Source organism: Trachurus japonicus, chromosome 20 (assembly GCF_045865225.1).
Source record: "Trachurus japonicus isolate A0001 chromosome 20, Traja_1.0".
Lineage (NCBI taxonomy): Eukaryota > Metazoa > Chordata > Actinopteri > Carangiformes > Carangidae > Trachurus > Trachurus japonicus.
In genome coordinates, this window is record NC_140926.1 from 18683300 (window position 1) to 18706398 (window position 23099).

The following is a 23099-nucleotide window of genomic DNA, read 5'->3' on the forward strand; positions in this document are numbered from 1 at the left end:
ACTTCAGGCCAAACAAAATGGTCAAAGCTGTGACTGTGGACAGAAGAGTTGAAACCTGTACCACAGCTCTGTGTGTGTGATTGATTTCCCAGTTCACACACATATCCCCATCCACACAAGCCCTGATATACATTCATGTGCACACGCATGCTGTATGTTGAATGTCAGTCATCTGATTGATGGGCAGGCTGAGTGCTGCCTAACCTGATAAATATCAGATTAGAATTTTTTACACATCAATGTATAGGCTTACATCTTGTACAGCACATGTAGAGCTATTTTATCTCCATTAAGCCCCTGAATCAACATCTAATAGAGTGCACGGCTCTATGTGGAGCTGCCTGTTCTATCTTTTTAAACAATCTGTTTCGGAACACTTTGTTATCAGACCCAGCAGAATGCCAATGGAGACCCTGGGCAATGTCAACCCCAGTTTATTACCTTAAGATCAGTGTAAAGATACTGAACAAAATGACTGTTTGCAAACCACAGAGAAGGGCCCTGATGTTGGCAGTGGAATATCTCTGCTCTCCGACTCTCAATCGTTTTCTCCCGCCCCTTCCCTTTCTGCGCTGTCTTCTGTCCACCGTCCTCCGAAGGCCAGAGCAAGAAAGCGCTGGCAAATGTGAGAAGGAAGCGGAACAAGAGGAACAACGTGGGACGGAGGTGGTGGTGGAGGAGGAGGAGGAGGAGGAGGAGGAGGGGGGTAGGCAGAAAAGAGAAAGAAGGCCATGTATTCTGCTTTTGTTCTCATTATTCCTCACAGGCTGGGCGATATCCAGGCTGCCAGTGTTCCTCGGCTGGGGTTTGGTGGGAGGGTTATCAGAGGGCCCGCTGGGGGAGCGTCTGCAACGTTCCTCCGTATCGCACGTTCTCAGAAGACGTGGGGAAAAGGGGGGGGGCTGGGGGCAGCGATGGGAGGACAGAGGGAGAGCAGTCCAGAGACGATGTATGGCAGGTCTGGTCGGCTTCCCTCACACACCGCGTTGGGGAATGAGGAAACGATGTCTCCGGACATGAATTAAGTATCCTGACCTGCATGCAGAAGTGGAGCCAGACAGGCTGAAGGGGAGCGAGGAGGGAAATGGAGCGAGAGAAGAGTGGAGCGAGAGGGAAAGGTGGCGGCTGAGGGGGAGCGGCAGGCGGCAGTGGAAGCTGTCACAATACCCACCAACTTTCTCTTAGATACCGGCGCTAAGTTTAGTATCTGAAAATCTTGATCCAACAGAAATAAAGAAAACACCATCAAGCGGTGTCACAGAACAACCGCTGAGCTTTACACAAACACATGTCTCACCGCCATCGACTGGGACTGCTGGCTTTGTAGCAACTTTTGTGGCGGTGGAGGTTTTGATGTCGACTGGGTGTCTTTGTTGGCTCGATAAAACAAAAAATACAGTAGCTGCACATTTCACTCCTGTGCCCGTCTGTCAAGCCACTCGCGGTAAAAAGACGGATTCAGTTCAAAACATAATGGAGGGTTTGATAGTCAGCGTGTTTTCAGCTATTTGCCTCTGTCTGTTCCACTGGCTCATAAAGACAGTTTGACTACCTTGTTTACTTTCCCTCCGACAAACCCATCCAAGAGTGCGCCAAGGGCACAGACTCCAACGTCATGTAGAGACGCTTGTCGACAGCGAACTATTCTTTTATCAACAATGCCGCGGTGTAACAGCGCTCATCACAGCCCCTCGGTATCCAGGAGGCTGAAAATAGAGACTGTCATATAAACAAAACCAACGTCGATTAATTCTCAAGCACAAACTAACAGCTAATCAATTCGCCAATGGATACAAGTTGAATGGAGATGATCTTGGGCCTTTTCAAAATAAAAAGCAGCAAGCTGAGCAGTTCAGGCTGCTTGTATTTGTGTCAAGAAACATAGTGGAGGAGTGTATGTGCTGCTGGAGGACCAGCAGACAGCAGGTTTGTGTGTGTGTGTGTGTGTGTATAGTGCATTGCCAAGTGTTGGATGACTTTCTGAGCAAACACGGTGACGTCAAATTGTCTTTTTCGCAAACTTCTTTAAACAAATTCCAGCCCCGGTGTTTGTTTACACCCTCTGGATGTGACGGCGAGGTGTGTTTGTTTCCTTTTCCAGCACGCCGCCGAGACACTTGCTTAAAAAAAAGTTTTTCGATATCAGATGTAGTTAGCGTGAGGACACTCGGGGGCAAACAGGGGGTAGGGAAAAGAGAGAGAGATTGAGAGGGGGAGTGAAGGAGAGGTAGGAACGTCCTGTCAGAGCAGTGTCAGCAGTCAGGCTGGGAGACTGGCCCATCCATTACGCTACCTGTCTTCCAGTGGCAGCCAAGGCATGCCCTGCTTTCCCCTTATGAGGCAAATTGCAGGCGGATGAAGCCGAGGGGTTAGGTCCCCTCGTTCTCTTTTCCCCCGTGCGTTGCAGTTTATAGCACCACCCCACCCCACCCCTCCCCCTTCTTTGCCTCCAACGTCCCATCCCCATCCCCCCACCCTTGTCTCTGCCTACTTTGCTTGCATAGGCCTGAGCTGATATGCATTATCGCAGGGCTTTTTTTTTTTTTGCTGAAAGCCAGTCACTTTGCATGTGTCCTCTGCCTGGCTCAGCACAGAGAAGGGGTGGGGATGTGGGGATGTGGGGATGTGGGGATGCGGGGAGGGTGGGGGGGGGACTCCCGGGTCAACAGTGCGTGTGCTGATGGAGGCAGGTGAAAGTGAGATGGACTGTCAGGCTTCTTAATAACACCCGCAGAGAAATAGTCTCTCAGACCAACACTCTACTTCCTCTAAGCTGCAACTCTCTCGACAGAAGCTCTGTTTCCTATCCAAATTTGCAAGATGACTGGATGATTTTTTCCCCCCTTCTCTCTCTCCAGTATTTCCCTTTTTATTTCCCTCCCTTCAACTCCCAGCACACTCGACTTTATGAATTTACTTAATTGACGCTGGTGAGGAGCATGTGGGACTTTGAGCTATTGATTTGCTCTAGGCTTCAGCGTGGTTGGAAATACCAGTCAGTCTCTTGGGTGGACTCATGAAGCTTTCTACCTCGAGTCCCCCAGCACTGGGAAGCCGGCCTTTTCAATGGATTTCTTCATAATGTCACCGTAGAAAGCTAATGCTTTCACTGTATGGAGGGCTCCGCCGTCCCTAAGGAGCGTTCGCCCCTTGACCACATTTGTCATACCCTGGAAGCCATATTGTACCGCTCCCTGCCCTGATAATTCTCTTGACAAGGGACCACGACCAGGAGTAAGTCAGCTAAAGCTTTATTTTGCCACGTCAAAAAGTGTCACGGCCGGTTAAGAATGCTATGGTGCCACATGTAGCCCGGTGGCTATGACAAAATGCCTGCCTCTTTACATTTGTACTGTACGAGAGTGAAGTACAAAAGAAAAAAGATGGCAGCAGACTTGAAGGGAGTTAAAGGCCCGGTTTCTTTCAGCTTGGGTTTTAGTCATGACACTGGCCTTCATTTCTGTTGGCACCAAGTTAATTACTTGGGTTAATGATGATGAAAATATGGCAACGCTGCGAAGAAGAGATCAAGAAGCACAAACAGTCCAGACAACGAGACAAGTTGTACATGCCACACTAAACCCAGCATAGCTTCCGTGATTTGGAAAAGAAAACAAACCACAGCAGTAGAATTATTACTCAAATATCAGTTGCAAATGTCCACCCCTCTTCACAGCCTGGAGTCAATTCATCTTTGACCTCCTGTACTTTCTGTTTCTGTGGGCAGGTTTACTACTGATTATTCTCAACATTTCAGGTGCACTCTGTTTCAGATTTACTTCTAAATACAGCTCTCTGACCCATTACACTTTATTGTGACAATATCACTGTGACAATATGAAGCCGTCTAAGGCCACATTTTATACATTCCCTGTGTTTTATTTTATGTGAAAAACCATCTCTGTGTAGTTTTACATCTCCTCTCTCAGGCTTCTCTCTGGATCTCGAGAAACTCTTTCCTGATTGGCTGACTGTTTTTTTAGTGATACAGAAAAAATGTAGCAGATTTAAGGAAAAAATCAGAAATCAAATGCTGCAATGTTTGGAATGACTTAACTGGAACAAAGAAACAAGGATTGCTTTCAGTCAAATATACATAAATTCTGATAACTCATTTTGAGGCTTAATTTCTGAATACAGGCTGTGTCCACTTCTCTGTGGACTGAGCAGTGCAACACTTTCACAGTATAAATATACAGCCTAGACCTGCTTAATAATCAAATAAGACAAGGAAATCACATTAAACAATATGGGACCTTTAAAACCACCAGAAACAAGTGAATCCAAGCAGAAACAAGTCCAAAGAAAGCCAAAGTGGAGCGAGACGGTAACCATGACAGAGAAAGAGTGTTCTTGTTCGCAGCCATCTTCCAGAAACACTCGTCGCTGTAGGTAATTTTTTTTTTTTTTTTTTTTTTTTAAAGAGCCACAGGTCTCGTCTTTCCCTGTTCGCCTTCTCAGGGAGCACCATCGTCATAATGAAGGTGTGTAATAGAACATGACACCATAATTATATTCTCCCAGTTAAGAGGCAGTGTTTACAACAAGCACGGGGCTGCCTTTATTTTCTCCCTCCCTTCACGCACTCACTCTCTTCTTTGTCTCGCTCTCTCGCCTGCCCCGTCTACGCTTCATATCATGTGCCATTTAATTGCATTTAAAAAAAAAATGCTTGATGAAAAAATGAAAAAAAGTAAATTGCTTTAAATTGCCTGTCACAGATTGTGTGGAGTTGCCATCGAGCAATAAGACTTGTGCATTGTGTTGGATGTTGGGGTAAGCAAGATTAATGTGTCTGCTGCCAATTTGTTTCGAATGCCCTGTGATTCCACACTCAAAGAATTGCCTTGGATAACATTTTTAATCAGAACAATTAGATATTAAATGTATCTATTGGCTTTATCGAACACAGGGCTGTGAGGATAGAGACAGGGACACAGAGAGTCACACAAATGCATTTGTCAATACATATTGGATCTGGCCAGCTAATGGCCTTTCCACTGCACATGTGCTATTAAAGACAATAGGCCTGGGTGGCATTTCAGGTAAATCTAGACTTGTGAGTGACCTCTTAGAGCAAGACCTACTCCTCTTCTCTCCTTCTTACCTTCCTCTGCCTCTCCCACCTTCTCTTCCTGTGTTTTTTCTTCTATTCGTTTTATTTTTTTATTTTTTCCTAACGAGGGGTATGAGCGACACGGCAAAGCACCCTATCGCGCCCGTTGAGCCGAAGACTTCCACAGCAACCCAGAAAGAGCCCCAGGGGTGCAATTAAAAGTGAGAGAGGAGAATGTCAGCCAGGGGGCGAGCAAAGGGAGAGGAGAGGGGGTGAGGGAGAGAGGGAGGGGGGTGGGGGGGGGGTGAGGGTATGGCACTGGTGCCACAGGTAACGTGGTCATGTTACAATCCACAGAGGAGGCCCTTAAAGGCTGCTAATGCATGGAGGTGTCAGCAGTAAGTTGTTTCACCATCTCTGCTCTCTTTGGCCTCCTCGTTTCCTCCCACCTGAACCACCTTCCTCCTCCTCCTCCTCCTCCTCCTCACCTCATCTCAGACTGAGTTTGTTCAGAGGACTCAGACTCAGAGTAGATGTCATTCACAATACACGTCATGCTGCTCGCTGGAGAAATTTACAGCCAAATCCCAGGTGTAAATTGGGGAACCGTGCGCTCGCCACCGAATCTGGGACTCTCCATTTGTCTTATTGCCCATGTGGGTTAGTGGTTCACAAACTGAGTAAAAACAAGCCCGGCGTGTCCCTTGTCCTTGCAGCAAAATGGACACAGATGCGACCAAACAGAGGAGGGAAAAAAAAAAAAATTCCCTCAGAAGCCTGTCAATATATATTGATCTTTTGTTTAGCTGAGAAACACAGTCTAGACACACTGCCGCATTGTCTTGAAAATAACTTCACCCCACTCCAATATTACGTTGCGACGCACACGCCTCACAGATTAAGGCGAGGAAATTGATCACTAAAAGGAGATTTCAGACAGATGGGGGATATTACCACAAAGGAAAATAAAACATGTCTACAGATTGAGGAGGGCAAAAATCATCATCATAAAATGCGGGCGAATAAACAGCTGAAAATCCCCGGTCAAATTGGAATGCAAAGCTGAACCAAAATTCCTGAGTGAATGTCAGCACTGTAGTGCAAAACACACCGAGTCCTCCAGTCCAAATTAGGATTCAACCTACAACACTGGAATAGCACCAAGATTTAGTTAACGGTTCTCTAAACCCTCTTTCTGCTTCTAAATAGCACATTAAGTTTCACTACCAGATATGTTACCAACATTTCAAGTCACTCTCTCCGATATCGTTGGAGTTAAAAATGCTTATTGGATATTTATCCACAAACTTGTAGCATGCCTGAGGAAATATGGGAAAGAAAAAAAAACAAACCTTCAGGCAGCAGCTTTTTTTCCTCCACAAAAGATACACAAAGTCTTTGATATGAAAACCTCAAATTACTGACTTATGTAGTTAATCAGTTCCCCTGATCATACGTGACAGAGGTGACACCGTGCCTTTGACTGAATGACAGTAATCCAAACAAATTAGCTCATACTGTGCCTGTCAAAGGCAGGGGTGTGCCCACGGCATTCATCCCAGTGCACCGCTCCAGAGCTCACTGCAAACACATTACCTTGCCTCGCTGCCCAAATGCATACCAAATAACCCATATAAATCATACAATCTGGGCCAAGTCAATGAGAGCCCCCTATTTTCCCTGTTTTCTGCTTATTTCCACAGTGCCATCATTCAGCCGAGCTCGCATCACTCAGTCCGAGGCTCTCGCAGACGTCGCCGGAGTGGCCCAGTTTAGAACCCACAGAGGGCTCCTGAAGTAACCCTTCCTCTAGTGCACTTGATTTTTATGTCTCCGCAGTCTGGACTAAATTGCGGGTTGCCAGCTCTCCACGCACCGCTCTCTCTCTCCCTCTCTCTTCTCCAGCTCACTCCCTTTTTCTTTCTCCCTGTTGTCACTTTGACAAAAACAAAGATGGGCTCCTGTGAACCTGCGCCAGTGTTTATGGCAGTGTTTGCAATCGAGCAAAACAGGCAGCTGAAGAGGACCCTCTCAGCATATTATTTTAAAGCGTCCCTCCTCTCCAAAGTCACTTCTGATTCTCTTAGTGTATCGGGGTGGCACAGTTTTGTTCCAGCTCTAGTGCCAAATAATGACTTACAGCCCTGAAATATGGTATTGAACTGTGCCATCATAAACAACAGAGTCCCTCACTTTTTAGCGAGCAGTTTCTGATTCCACTTCTCAGAATTAATTGACTAAATGGGAGCTTAAAGTCATTATCTCCCCTTGCCAGTTCTCCAGCCCTGCACTAGGGGCTAATAAATCGAGGTTTGATTTCGCTAAATGTCCTCTCGCAGATTAATAACGCCCAGTGCCCCGGTGGCAAACAGATGTGGTCATCCTTGCTCGATGGCAGAACAAATGGGCACAAGACGTCCTCGCAAATAAAGAGCAAAGAAATAATAGCTTACTGGCATTCATCCTGTGACACGTTTAGCAGATGAGACATCCTCGGTTGTTTGCTTTCCTGTGTGTTCACCAGAGCACATGTTTTGTCACCAGCGGCCGTGTGGTCTAACACGGCTCTCTTCTGAGGGGACTGACAATGACAGCGGGGGGAGGGATGGGAGGACGGAGGAGGCTCAATGGAAGAGGTCTGCCGGCTTCCTGCTTTCCCCACTGTGGCCTTTGTGGTAATACACTGGTGGTTATGGGAGCCTCCGTCTCTATGCAAATCAGTGTTTGCTACCCAAGTGTTTGTGTGTGCCATGTGCAGTGAAGCGCAAGAGCCTGTTTTTTCCGTACATCGGGTTTTGCAAAGTCTGAAGCGAAAGGCCAGAGCTGCATCAAAGTAGGAATAATACTCGCTATAAATCTGTTAATTAAAGGCTTGTTGTTTCTATATCAATAATGTTGTTTGAGTCCTAATATTATTGCCCGACCAGGATATTAGATCATGCTGCAGTCTTTGCCATTCAATGAATAGTGCGTCTCTGGAAGTAGAAGCGCTGATTGGACTCCACAAAGGTCAAACTTGCACGGAGAATTGAAAATCAGCGAGGGAGTTGTGTTCCCACGTTTGTCTCAGCCTCCCCGTTGTGACAATTACATGAGAGGGAACGACGTGGAAGCACATTTCCATTCAGGCGTATATCGACTGTAACAGCGGGTCAGCGGTGAGACAGCTACAAACACAATTGTCACACAACACTAAATAATACATGGAGCTAAAATAAAGACATCACATACCTAAAATATGGTCCCAATAAAAAGACTGCGCGGAGAAAACGTGCCCCCACCCCACCTACAACTAAGAGTAATGACCTTTCCCCGAAGCCCACCATAAAATAACACAGACAGTTAGGAGCACCTGTTTTTACATTATTAATAGTGGAGGCTTCACACACTCAGAAGCTAGAGAGGGGCACTGATACTTGCTTTTGACTGTTCTTAAATTGGAGCAAAAAAAAAAAAAAAAACTAAAACTGCACCAGACTAAAGCCACTGAGGCACTGAAGTGTTAAGAAAGCCATTTGTCACAGGCAGGACTTCTGCCAGGGTATCAGCCTGGCCTTGGGATAAAAAACAAATGGAAATAATATGAATTGCATGAATACCATTCAAGAGTAAGCTGCGCAGCTTTCATCAAGATGGCATCTGCGTTCAGACTGCCTCGTATGGATGTGCATTTTTTGTTTGTGAAATTAATTAAAGGTATGTATTTGCAGCCTTTTCAGCTCCTGCTTGAATACGAGTCTTTTCTGCACCGTTCTCAATCCAGTCACGTCAAAAGGGATTCGAATGTCCTCTGAGATGAACAACAGACGGCCATGATCTCCTCTGACCTTAACTGTGACTCATGTTTATTTACCTCGGCTAGTTATCCCCGAGGGACGGCTGCCTCATCACTGAAATGAGCGCTGTGATGGGTGTTTTTTTTATTTATTTTTTTATTGCCACTCCTGGGAACGGACGACTCTAATGAACAAAGAAGCCTGATTGATCCAGGTTAGCATTTGATTCCACGGCCCTGCGGAGACACACGATTCAATATGCTGGCATGCCGGTGGAGCACCCCCTTGAACTCTGCTGTACACACATCTTTAATCACACTCACCTTTTTCTCGTGGCTGGTGCGACTTCCAGCTTATTTGTAATTACCAAGCTCCTCGGGAGGGTTGGCTCAACAACAGGCCCCGGCCATAGGTCAGGGAGAGACACTGTAGCCGGCCATATGGGCTCCGGGCCCAGGGGCATGGAGTGGGTGGGACGCAGGCACTGGCATCGTGGAAGTTACCAGAATGGTCAGAGCAGGAGATTGAATTATTCGGAGACAGGAGACAGCCTTATCGAGCCGCGGCCACATTGCACCGACTTTTGCACCCCAGTTTCTATTTCCCATTTCACACCTGGACTATTGCCAGATAGGATATGTTCAGCCACCTCGTTTTACCCCCAGATTCACAATCGCCAGCCACCAGTCAAAAGAGGGTATAGTGTGTTATCTATCACCACCTTACCACCCGCGGCACCCTCCCCCTCTATCCCCCGAACCCTCTCCTGTTTCCCTACCCCCCCTTACACCTCCCTCCCCTGTTGTCACCGGCGCAAGGCAACAGCCACGGTGTTATTACAGATAAACAATCAATACTGCATTAACGTGTCCACGGAGGCTACCTGGAGTTAAACAGGCAGACGAGGAAAATAATTCAACCCAATGTCATGGGTGGACTTCAAGCAACTAATCATGCTGCTCATGCTCATGAACTGGCAAACCAAATATATATATATATATATATATATATATATGAATGTGTGTGTGTGTGTGCGTATATATATTATATACACACAAGAGCACCTTAAAAATTCAGGCCACTTTCTTTCATTATCCTCAGCCATCATTTCTTTGTGTTTGAGGTCACCAGATACATTTCTTTTCCTTCCTCTCCTCACTGGTCACAGAATGAAAGCCCGCTGCATTATAGAAGTAATACCCTACTTTATAGCAAAGGTGACCATGGATATTGGAGAGCAGGGACCCATACGATCGATTTGGAGCGAGGAATGGAAATTTTAACATGATTCCCAGCCAGGCATTTTAACTCAGAAGTATTGGACCCACTCTTTTGATGACTGCTTCCAACTCGACTTACTACTCCATTTCAAAAAAAAAAAAAAAAAATTCTGATGACATCTTTATATAAGGGGAGTCCAGTTTGAGGAGAGGCGAGCCGCAGTGCCCCGCTGATGGCTGTGTGGTCCTTATTGCTCTTTGCAAAGCCTGCCATGCAGCACATTTGCATCTACATTCCCAACGCTATTGAAGAAAAAAAAAAAAAAAGGAGGCTTTTTGTTCAGAACCTCTGTGAAAAAATGAAAACAAAGGCGTTCTTATGAGGAGGCTCCACAAATAGGCCCTGCCTCTCCTTCTCCCAGACTTGGAATTAAATACTCCTCATTCCATCCTCATTCATTAGCCCCCCACGCCCACAAGCCTACCACCGTATGGGGGGCATGAAATACTTTGCACACAGACACAAAATAAAGGAGTTGGACTTGGCTGAATGATTGTGGAGACTGTTTACTAATACTGCTGCTCACTCTGCTTTATTACAGAGTGCCAGGCTTTCCATTACTGCAAAGGGAGAGAAGAAGAGAAAGGGGGGGTGAGAAGCAGAGGAGGTGGGGGACACAACAGAGAGGAGAGAGAGAGACTGCCAACGTCAGATTAAAAGAAGGAGGAAAGGAAAAAAAAAAGAATGGCTCAGTTGATTTACACCTTCATTACTCTCCCCTAACTCTGCTTATTGCAAATCATGATGCTGCTTTATGAGCTGAATCCTCTATTACGACAAGGCCGGGAAGACAGTGCTTTAGTCCATAAAGCAACCGTACAGTAACCGCCACCCGCCAGCACCCGACCCACTCATCCTGACACCCCGGCTGCCGGAGGGGAGGAAGTTGAAGCAAGACAGGAGACCCGAGTGGAAACCGAAAACTTGTTCCGGGTGCACGAACCCTGAGCTCGCTCGTTTTTGCTTTTCTTTTTTTTTTTTTTCCTTGCTGTTCACTCTTCCTGGCCCCATGCCCGTGGACAACACACCCAGATTTCCCCGAGCCAGATGCCAAGGAAGTATGACTTAGTGAGCGCAAAGCTCCGAGGCTGCGACTGGGAGAAGGAACACACAGCGAGTGTTTAATGTTAAGTGAGCTGTGCCATATTTAAGTCAACAAACATGTAGGGCACTGGAGGAGGTGTGTGTTTACCACCTCCCCACCACCGAGCGAGGAGGTGCCACTGATGCGTTTACTCAGACAGCTTTTGGGGGGGAAATGTGTGTATTTAGATAGAGACCAAACTGTATCTTTTTTTTTTTTGTACTTTCTGTTTATTGAACGGAGGGGAGGTCTTCGGAGCAAGTTTGCTCTTTTTCCCGCAATGATCGAATTTTGTTTGTGTGCGTATGCCTAGTGTGTGTGTGTGTATATGTGGTGAGCAAGTCCAAGAAGAAAGCGGTGGAGGATAGGCGGGAGCAGGACCTAATAAATCAGCAGATAGGTTGAGGCGTGTAGGTGAGCGCGGGGTGTCAGTGTGCTGATGTAAACAGGGCGGCGGGTGCATGAGACACACTGGATGAAGGTTTGTTATGTGTATGTAACACGCTGCTCTGGCCTGGCCTGTCTGACTCCCATCTGGAACAGGGTTGACAGAAAAGTTGACAGATGCTTCACCAACGTCCATTATTTATGAGACTGAGGAGATCCACACTGCATTTCACAAGTGTCTGCTTCTGCTACTGTAGGTCGAGTTCTGACATTGTATTCTGCGTGTGTGTCCACACATGCACACACACACATCCTGCTGCTTCCTTGTGTTTGTGTGGGAAGCTGATGAGTGGGAAGCTGAATGTACAGGTGCACTGTTTTTTTTTCTTCATTTTTTTTTCCAGATTTGCTCAATAGCACGAGAGTGTGCTTTTGTATATTTGTGTTTTGCACTTTCGCTCCAGCGTACACGCCAAACCCAAGCAACCACTTCACCTGCCTCTGTGAGTCTAACCTTTGACCCCTGGAGTGTCACTAAATCCCTGCTAGACAGCAGCCCCTTCAGCTCCTGCATGGAGGACCAGCAGACTCCAGCTCTCTTAAAACCCACTTAGAGGCTTACAGCTGGGAGCCCCGACCATCGGATTGAATTAAGGCTATGATTAATTGAATCTGGTGGTGAGTAACTTGAGTGACTGATGTCTCGCAGGACCAAAGGTCTAGACACAATGCTTCAGAATAAAGCTATATTCATTCGCACGGTGACATCACAGGCGGTTTCAGAGTTGCCTCAGGCATGGATGGTTGCCTTTAATATTATTGCTTGGAGTGATGCTTTAAGCCTAATACCACCAGCAGCATTGCTGCAGCTGCTAAGAGCGCCAGTGTTAATGAGAGGCACAATATAATTAATACAAATGGAATGTTTAATGCAATTTTTCCATTTCAAAGAAATTCCCCTGGCAATTTTCCCCCAACAACGAATTCGACTCTCTTGCATTGTCCTCGGGCAAACAATAACCCAAGTTTGGCATCGCCTTCATTAGATCAAACTCAATTATTGCAGAGCACTTGCAGCTCCTCCAGCACAGGTTTGTGTGTTCTGAAGGCAGCTTGCTTTTAGCGACTTGAAGGTCCTCTGGCAGGTCCTGCCCCATTTGTCTATGACGGACAGCGGCGTCAAACAGTAATTGGAGGCCTTTTGAGACCTAGACACATCCGTTGTCAGTTATTCATGTCCAAGAAGAGTGTTCAGCTGTGAGGGGGTCTCCAAGAATGACCTTTTCTAAAAGGAGGACGGGTTTCCCCCTCTGCCTGAGAAGACGCCCTGGGTATTATTCAGCCTGATACAGTGGAGCACTGTTATTGCTGCATGTCCCATGTTGCTGCAGAAAGCTGCTATTGTGTCTGTCCCGGAGGAATATATGGTTCCTGAATGGTACGGGCGCTTTGATTTGTCAGGCAGTTTGTGTGGAGGTCTTTCTATCCAACCCCATTCACAGTGAACCGTCCTAATGTTTTGAGAGGTAGCAGAACAATAGCAGAAACCTCTCTTTTTCACTCCGGGGATAGAAAGTAAACAGGACCTTTGCTGATGTGTTTGCCTGTTCATTTACAGCACCTCAGAATACGGCTTGCACATTGTACCTCTACGAAGGGGAAAAAAATGAAAAGAAAAACTCACAAAGGCATTCTGCAGGACAATAGCGCAGTGGAGGAAAAAGACGCACAATGGAGTCCAGATATCATTCACAACATAGACAGGAGACCATTATCCACAGAAGGAGGGGCCCATCTGCAGGTGACAGGTTTGGGAGACAGAGGAATTGTGCACAAGGTGCTGCCACCAGGATAACAGCCTCCCTGAAGCCTTAACCTATAAGGACAGGTTTTTGTAGCGCCACTGCCCGCTGGGTTGAGGTGTTACACGTCATCCGCAATAACCTGGGTCATTACTCCTGGAGGCTGTTAGAGGGGGAAAATCACATCACTCTGCTTTCACTGCTGCCAAGAAAAACTGACACGCTAGAAGTCACACAAAGACACACCTCGATATATGCGCACGCACGCAACAAAGGGCCCACAAACACCTTCACTGTCACCGTGACTCGCGAAAACTGGAAAGAATAAAAACAACACACACGTAATTACACAAACGCAATCTATCACATACTGTCAGCGGTGTCTGGGGGGTTAACATACCAAGTGGCATCCCAACAGCGTCCCACCAGCCAGTGTTGCCTGAAGCTGACAGCTCTCGCTGCGGCTGCCTTGCAGGAGTAAAGTAAGCATCATTATCGCCTTCTCTCGCCATACCTCTCTCTACTTGGAACAAGCGGAACGCTCTCTCAGAGCCGGCCTTCTTTTATCCACCACCAGACCCCTTTCCCTTCGCTGCCTTCTGTCTTCATTGTACTCCAGTCAGGCACTAATGCTCCTTGTCCTGTGGCTGGACTCTCTGATCTCCTATTACCCTCTCGTCATCCGACAGTCAATATTACACCACCCCCCTCGAACCCCCCGCTCCTTATTCAACCAATCCTTCTCTCGTCTACCCTGTGCTTCAACAAAAGTCTCAAAAGTCAGACAGACAATGTTTTGCCCCCTCGCCTCCCCTCCACCCACCCACCTCCTCCACTCCTTCATGCACTTGCTCATCTTCCATACTCTTATTAACTGGCTGTCATGTTCTGCAGCCTTCCCCCAGACAGTGTTTAGCGTTCCTCAGTCCACTTACTGCAGCCGGAGTTAAGCCTCTGGGCTTTGCACAGACAGGAATCCAACTAGAGGGGGGGGAAAGGCAGGACCTGCGGACATGATCTGTCTGCTGCACTCACTCGCTCACTCTCTTCCTCCTGCACCAGCCACCTCAAGGCAGAGCTGGAGCACACGCATCATAGGAGACATTAGTGGGATTTGATCTTCTTTATTGTAGGACAAAGTAGAGTAGCTGATTAGAGGAATTAAAATAATCTACCTTTCGCCCCAAAACTCAACAGAATTGCCACTGGAACTAAAAAACTGATTTTCCATACATGTATTTCCTATCATTATGATTTTTATCACATAATGGAATTAGTTTTACAATATCTTAAAGTTTTTTCAATGGAAACAAGACACCATCTTGTGATGGAATCACTAAAAGGTTATTTTTATTGCAGTGCTTAGTATTACAGTATTACATGACTACTTAGCACTCAGGGGTGCAAGTAGTCGAAGTCACACCCATCTTCAAACTCAGCCTTCATCTCAAGCTCAGCTACACGCCTGTAAAGTTTAGTGACTGTATCTTACAGGATGTGACACTGTCACTGTGACAAAATCTCTAAGAGATAAACACCTGCCAAACTTCTCCACTGAATCCTCTGTGCTGGTTCCTGCTGCAGTAGGTGGATCCAGGGACACGGTTTGCCCTCATGACACACACATACACACACACACACACACAGAGGCTGAAGGTGAAAACAAATTCAACCCATGCTGGTCCCACTGTTAATCAATGAGTATTATTTTTTAACAGCGCCAGCCAAGGAAGTTGTATTGTCACCTTTATGTCCCATAAGCTCATAAAGGAATTTCCATGAAATTCAGTGGAGCGATCAGCCTGGAGCCAAGGAACACTTGATTAGATTTTGATAGTGATCTAGATCTGTGATTTCCACTATTAGATGATTATTGTTTCTCCCCCCGCCCACATATTGGATGTTGAGATTTAATTCCAAATCCAATCCAAAGCCTAACGGCACGCTCGTGGGGTCAAGAAATCGATTTCACCTCAAATTTAAGCAAGAGGGACTGTTGTGCGTCCTTGAACATGGCTTCCTTCCTTCCTTCCTTCCTTCCTTCCTTGCTTGCTTGCTTTCTGCTCAGATTTTAGACGGCACCAGAACAGAATTGAACTCCCGGGCACAACTGGGCTTTGTGTTGGTAGCCACAATACTGGGTTTGTCATCTGCCCCCTCCTTCTTCACCTTCCCCCTTCCCGGGGCAAATGGTGTAAGAAATGAGACGTGGCTGGTGGATAGACTTTCATGCCCCTGCTTTACCAGTGTCATTTCCGCAACTCTGAAATTGTGCCATGGTCTACAGGGCTTTGTTGTAAATCACTATCTCCCACTGTCAGACTGCAGTCTGCTGCACACTGTGGATGCCTGGCTTTCTGCTGCCTCCTGGGTGACTAATATATCTTGTTAAATTGTGCTGAGAAGCGTGCGGAGAACTGTACACCTTCCCTCTTTGTACTGTGTTTGTTTACTTGCATTTGTGCTTCTGTGTGTGTGACTGTGTATGTTTTTTACGTGCGCCCGCTTCTTAGATGTGTGTTAGCCCGTGCGTCTGACTGAATAGGTAGATGGTGGTGGTTGGGGGGTGGGGGGGATGTTACTTTCGTAAATATGTTCGCTAAACTCCACAAGTCTGTCAGGCTTTGTTGGTAATTCAGTTAGATTGCTATTCGGCCAGCTTCCGCCGCTCACCGCCACACTACAGTATCGGAGTTGTGAAGCTATCTCTCAGCCACTTCATAATTAGAAAAGCTGTGGAGCCAAGCCACAGTTTGAGGGGGAAGAGGGAGAAAAAAGCTGTTGGCAGACTGCATTATTCAACATTGGCAGCAATTTACTCTGTTTCCCACCCTAAAGACATGAATCTAAGTTATTTCATAGTCACATCCGTCCTAGTGTGCCACACTGTATAAAGCCGGACTCTTCTCTTATCGCCAGCTCTTAAGCCACGCGCTGTATACTACAGTATCAGCTCCATCCAGCATACTGTACTCTACATACACCACAGCATGCATGCACACCATCTCTCTGTCTAACCCCTTTGAAAATAGATTTATGAGTATATTTCTGTGTAATTGGTGTTCTCCTGCACAAAGCAGGGAGAGATAATTACCCATTGTTAAGTGAGGTGTAAATTGTCTGATCCATGTGTATTTATCTCCTCAGCACATAGAGAGCAAAATAGGCCTTTTTTTTGTTGTTGGTGGGGGGTGAAGAGGAGTGGGTGGGTGGGTCCAGACTCCACGGTGACGCTCCACTCTCATGGCCACCGTCCAGCTCTCAAATCCCTTTTGCTGAAACCTGTCGAGAAGCAGCCTTTCCCGTGGCTTAACTCTAATTCCGACGTCTTTCTTAGTCATAGAAAAATTCAATCTGCAACTCGGGTCGACCTTCATAGAGGAAGGTGACCGCGGCCCACCGCCAATAAGTGGATTTAACAGACGTGGCAGTTCCTTCCTTCCTTCTGCGAGAGGATACATCTCTCGCCTTGTTTTATTTTCATCTCTGTGCATTTACAGTTCTCACTGCTCTGTAAATAGACGTCTCTGAAGGGAATCTGTCTCATTAGGAAAGGAGCGGCTATGAAGTTGCCATTTTGCCTGCAGGAAATTTGCTCAAGTGGTCACAAGAAGCCTCTAGAAATGAAAGAAAACGTCACAGTATAAGAGCATTGGAAGGAGGGAGGGAGGGATGGGGGTCAAGTCTGCCACTCTTCTTGAAGTGGCTGAAACAAGCTAGTCCTGTACAGCAGGGGGCACAATTCTGGAGATAGAAGAAGAGAAGAAAAGAAAAGAAAAGAAAAGACAACCCAGTTGGCTGGCACTGAAACTAGCATCTCCAGATAAATATTTGGCACAAGAAAATCTTCGGAGGAATCCCGGAGCACTCGCAGTACAAACAACGTCATGATTTATTATCACATCATACAGACCGTGACTAATGCACTCAAACAATCAAGGTGCATCTACTGAACTACGGTGCCCAGGGGTGCTCTCTGCCACTAACTTCAAACATTTGTAGGCAAAGCACACACACACACACACACACACACACACACACATTTGCACACACATATTAGAGCCACTCGCTGCGCACGCAAGCTCAACAAATGTCCCCAAGTATCCAAACACACACGCACGCACACAGGGAAGAAGGCTGTGGATGTTCCCATAGGGACAGAGGGATGGAGGGATGGATGGGGGGGTTGATCATGGGGGTGTGTGTGTCAGCACACACAGCAGCCACTGGGACGTGGTTTTTTTATGAGCTCCAGATGCCGGCGTCGCAGAAGACTTGAAACATTCAATATTATGAGCAGGACACATCAGAAAATGATGCTGCCCATCTGGAGCACAAATAATGTAATCAGCTCGGGTCACCGGTCATCATGGTCTGGCCGTCGGGTAAACCCACCACTGCCGTGACGTCACCACTCACGGGGACAGGCTGGAGCCGGCCGGCCAGCGGATTGAGACTGGAGCTTTTTTGGAATATCCCCTTAAGCTGCTGTGCACGACCAACAGAGTAGTGAAGATATTTGGGGGGGGAAGAGGCAGATGAAATGTGAGGGACTGTCTATTGTAATCTGAGCCCTGGTTCAAAAAAAAAAAAAAAATGCAGATGGCTGTGATGCGTCTATACTCCCCTGCCTGTCATATCAGTTCTGCAACATTACTTTTAACATCTTCATACAAAGCACTCGTTCACCTCAGATCACAAACACATATACACTTTGTACTGTATGTTCCCTCCGCACGTGCATGCACACACACACACACACACACACACATGCACGCACACACACAGGAACTCTATTTGCAGAGCCGTTAAATATTCAGTACCTGCCGTGTTTTCTGTACGACTTTGATCAGTCACAGATTCTACCCTGTCCCTTTCATCTCTGAACTTCAAACCAGCGTATGAACAACCTGGACCACAAAACCTGTTCTGGTTCAGATGATCTTGTTTCACCACGCTGCTCCCTGCCATTGAAAAGAAAAAAAAAAAGCTGGGAGTTGATCCAGTTGGACAAAAAGAGAAAAGAAAGACAAGCAGTGAAGTTAAACTGAACTAATCTTTTAAAATGCAGTGCTTCTTTTTTTTTCTTTTTCTTTTCCAGAACCTCCATCATTGCCCAATCTCCCCTTCATGAGCACAAGTTGTTTGTAATCTAAAAAGTGTATGTACAGAAGTGATTATTGCGGAATATTCCCCGGGTAGTTTGACAACTCCCCCAAACAACTTCTTGGCCGCCTTCAGGCATATTACCTCAGGCTTACACTGAGCCAGCAGACTAACTAACATGGAGCAATCTGCAGGCAACAGGAAGGACAGTAAAACTTTCCAAAGCACTAAATTCAATTTCCATGATTGCACAGTGCGCCTGTTAGGACTCCACACCTCCGCCCTGCTTTATTCTCTCTGTGTTCTGTCAATACCTGCAACTTTTGAGCAAAGAAGCCGAGTTAATTCTTTTATAGGCCCATCTGCATTATTCAGCAGGGCCATTAAATATTCACAGGCACATCACTGATATCATCTTGTTGTCAATAACGCTGGAGGACATGTTGTTTTAGAAAACTTGAGTCAACTCAAGGTGTGTAATCCCCCCCCCACCCCCCGAAAAGAAGAAAGAGAGAGGAGGCAGGAGAGCATCACTGTGCAACTGCAGGCAACCACAGATAGACAGTCATCCGCCTTTATCAGAGCACGCTGTCCCACCTGCATCGATTCGCATCCCGCGGATTCGCCACTAGCTGCAGCAAGATCATCGGTGGAGGGGGGAGGAGGGGGAGGAGGAGGAGGGGCAGGGGGGGAGGAAGGGGGGTATAGGGGGGCAGCTTCACTGACAGATTCAAGCAAACATTAGAAAGGCCTGAAGTTTCAAACGTGAGGAAAAAAAAATCAAAGAGGCTAGAGAAGGTGCGTTCAAAGCCTGGATGCTGTGCCATGTCATACCAAGCCATGCCAAGCCGTGCTCGCATCACTACCAAACGCATCTACTGCGTCGTGCAGGACCCCTTGTACCGGAGGAGAGGTGTGCGTGCGTGCTCGCGCGCGCGTGTATGTGTGTGGAGGAGGGGGGTAGGGGGAGAGGGGGGGTAAAGGAGGACGTTACGTTCGGACAAAAGCGAAAGCGAATTACGCACAGAGACATAAGGAAAATACAAAAGTTAACTATCGACCGGTCCTCGCTGAGAGCAGAACCAAGCGAATGCGCATTCAAATAAGTTCCGATTCAAACTCATTCACAATTCAAAGCCCGAAGTTATTCCACTAATTAGTCCACAGCAGATATATATTTTATTTGGCTTCGGAAGAATATACACAAGCCCGTTTCAAAGCGACACAACTGTTTCGCATCAGTCACTATAGTGTGTGTGAGTGAGCAGCCCTGGATAACCCGGCTCGGACTGAAATCATGATAACCGCAGATAGAAGTAACGGGCGAAATGTGCCACACAAACGAGCCCGTTTCCTCAGAAGTTGTAAGCAAAAGGAAAAAAAAAAAAAAAAAGCCCCGCTCACCTGATAATGAAGTTTAATTCTGGGTGGAAATGTTTTTCCTCGGAGGGGGACGGTGGTGTGGAAAAGGCGCACGCCGGAGCCAAGTGTATCCGTTCACTGCAGATTTTTTTGTTGCCCGTTGTGTTCCACCTCAACTGCGCGTCTCAGTCGCGCTGCATCACTTCTCGCTGTGGATGTCAGGGAGGCTGAGAGGCTGAGGGGACTCAACCCTCCCATTGGCTGCCATTCACAAGTCCCCAGCAGAACACGGCAAAAAAAGGAGAAGGGGAGGAAGAGAGGGGAGAGAAAAACACACACACACACACGCGCGCAAGACCGACAAAAAACAAAAGGAGGATGGAAGAAAGGGAGATTAGAGCTGTGGGGAGCTGCGTCTCACTTCAATAATAAGAGCTATATGTTTTTATGCATGCGCTTTTTGTATAAATATATATTTATATATTTGCATAATCCCTGATTAATAGTTGCAAAGTCAGAGGTTGAATGTGGATTGGAATCAATCAATATGCGGTGATTTTTCTGAAAGCCTCCAGTTAGACTAGCTGCTTCCTATAAAACCTTGTAAAGCCATAGATCATGTATGATTACAATAGCTAATTAAATTTGGGCGGCTCTGTATGAAGTAAATGGATAAATGCACCAAGCAGAGACCATGCCAGCACAAATTAGCATGTGTTTCATTCTAGTATGAGACTGCTACAGCTCAACTGCTGTTTTCTAATGACAGTAGTTTCCTCCCCAGGTTCAAGCTCATGATAACTGCTATTTTTTTCTTTCTTTTTTTCTGTTGCGCTTCCAAAAGAGTTGCTACTTTACTTTGCTTTTGTTCAAGTTAGTCTAAACTACCAATTGTATGACTTAAATAAAAATGCTGCTTTAATATTCTATTGTAGCCTGTCATTGCTGTTTCTGCCAAGCTACTACACCCTGCTGTTTCTTTCCTGCTAATGTTATTCTAAGTAGCACAATCACCGCTGTTATTATTAGTAGTGAGCCTGAATCACATTATAAAATGTACCCTGGTGGTACAGTACTACAATAGGTACATCTAGCTAAGAGTAATAAGAAAGCCATTCATTGCTGCTTTCTATGCCTACATTATAGGTCAAGCATATGGTCAGTGTTTACCACACCGATCACCTCCTGTACACTTCTTAGTTTTGTCGAAGCTGTTGTATTGTGTGTTGAGTGTTATGGCTCTGATTTGTAAGTGAAAATACAGTAGATGTCAGATTCCCTTTTGGAGAGCGTTATAAGGGGGGAATCTGATTACTGACTGAGCCTGTAAACTGTGGCGTTTTAAAGTAATCAAACTAATGCAGCTCATAAATGCTTTATCCAGCAACCCTGTCTGGACCAGATTACCCACTGTAATCTGTTATATTTTGTGTGTAACACTGTTATCATTTTACTGTGTCTGGCCTTAGCAAATTATGGGTGAGTGAAATATCAGCATGCTGTCTTATATTCATGAGTCTAAAACACAAAAACCATCTTCTCCTCTCTCAGGCTTCTCTCAATCAGAGGAGAGCAGGACTTTGACCTCCTCTCTTCTGATTGGCTTCCTTTTTTCATATAAAGATGTACTGTAACTACTCACTACTCTGATAAATACTCAGAGAAAGCAAATCCTGCAAGGTTGGATGGTGGGTCTGAGTGGGCGGGGTTTGGGCCATAGCTGAGTGCATTGTTGTGACATCACAAAGTTACAGAAATCCTCACAGCTCGTATTAAGGCTTAGTTTCTATGGACAAACTATGTTTTTTCTCTGTGGGCTGATGTTTTGATACTTCCACAGTATTAATATAGAACCATGAGCTGCTTTATAATCAAGTGGACGTCGAGGACTCAATTTATCCAATATTATGGCCTTTAATAGTAAGGTCATAGTAAATGTTTTTACACAGCTGCCTCACAAAATATGAGTCTGTCTTTCTTGGGGAACACAGTTGAAACTGGATAGAGCTGTGAAGTGAACACCACACTTCACAGCTGCTGTCTACGTATCTGCTCAAGGATTGCTGGTCAAACACTTGAGTCAAGTTTCCAGCCTGCATACACTGGAAGAATATTGTCTCTGGCTGGTCGTATTACATCACACCTCTCATATTTTATTTGAAGAGCATCAACTTGAGCCATCAAACAGCAAGATTTAGAGCCCCACAGGCTGAAGCCAACAGACTACGGAACTCTGTTTTGTTGTTTGGATAAATGTGGTGTATTTTTTTATTGTGTCATTATTATTTCTGTTGTTGTGAGAAACAGCACATGTCTTAGGAAGAAGATCCGGATGATAAACTCGATTCAAATGGAATAAAAGATGTGGGTTTTCCAGACAAGTGTTGATAATGATGTATGTGCACGCCACGTGGAAGACAATGACATGTACTGCTGCTGCAGAAGGTGCTAATGTGCATCAACAGTCAGGCTTGTCAAGAGTTTAAGCTTTCAATATGTTCAAAAAAGGTGTTGTGTTGCAGCTGCTTGAGGATGGAAACTCTTTTCAACATTTTTATTGAAAAGATGTACTTTGGAAAAGAGCAAAAAATATAATTGCTCACAATCATCATAACGCTCATCTAATCATTTCAGTGGCGGCCAGTTAATCACACATGAGCGTTTGAGTGTGTCACAACCTTTGAGCCAGCGCTGACCTTTAAAGGAAGGCAAGAGAGTGTAGGGGATTAACAGTGTTAAACAGAGATGCAACATTTTGTGCGGGCATGAGGATTTAATGTAGTGGGGGCACAACACGCGCAGGCAGTTGCTGCAGCCACAATCAGTCACATAATTAAGCTGTGATGTCGTGAAAGCAGTTCAGTGTTATCTTATCATGATGAGATACCGAAATTATAATCACAAGTAAACAAACTCTGATTTCTGGAGATAAAGGGATAATTAAGTTGTGATCTTAAGATAGCAGGAGCAAAATAAAAATTAGATGTTAGCTGCACTCTGCTTCCATGCTACTGTGTCAGCACTAATATGATTTCATTTACAAAGCTATACAAAGGAATGATTTATGTACTGGGGAGGGAAAAAAAAGTGTGAAAAAAGATCTTAAACACTTTACATATACAGCTCCATCTTTTATCATTTATCTCCTATAATTTTCAAAACACAGCTTCAGACGTGAGCCACAAAGCATATGTCACGTCTAATAAAAACGTAGCGCACATAAATTGTGCAATACGAAGATTGAA

General features: G+C 45.8%; 1 protein-coding gene across 2 annotated transcripts in view; it reads right to left on the bottom strand.

Moving 5' to 3' along the window:
- The window catches only part of LOC146966810 (cadherin-6-like), a 59956-nt gene extending 39664 nt beyond the window's left edge, over nt 1-20292 (bottom strand). Inside the window, exon 1 of one of the 2 annotated variants that reach the window (XM_085763431.1) lies at nt 19897-20292. The gene's annotated coding sequence lies outside the window, so the exon portion shown is untranslated. Of the gene's footprint in view, nt 1-7509; nt 7615-19896 lie in introns of those variants that run through there. The other variant, XM_085763432.1, reaches the window with a different exon arrangement.
- Between the last annotated feature and the right edge of the window lie 2807 nt (nt 20293-23099).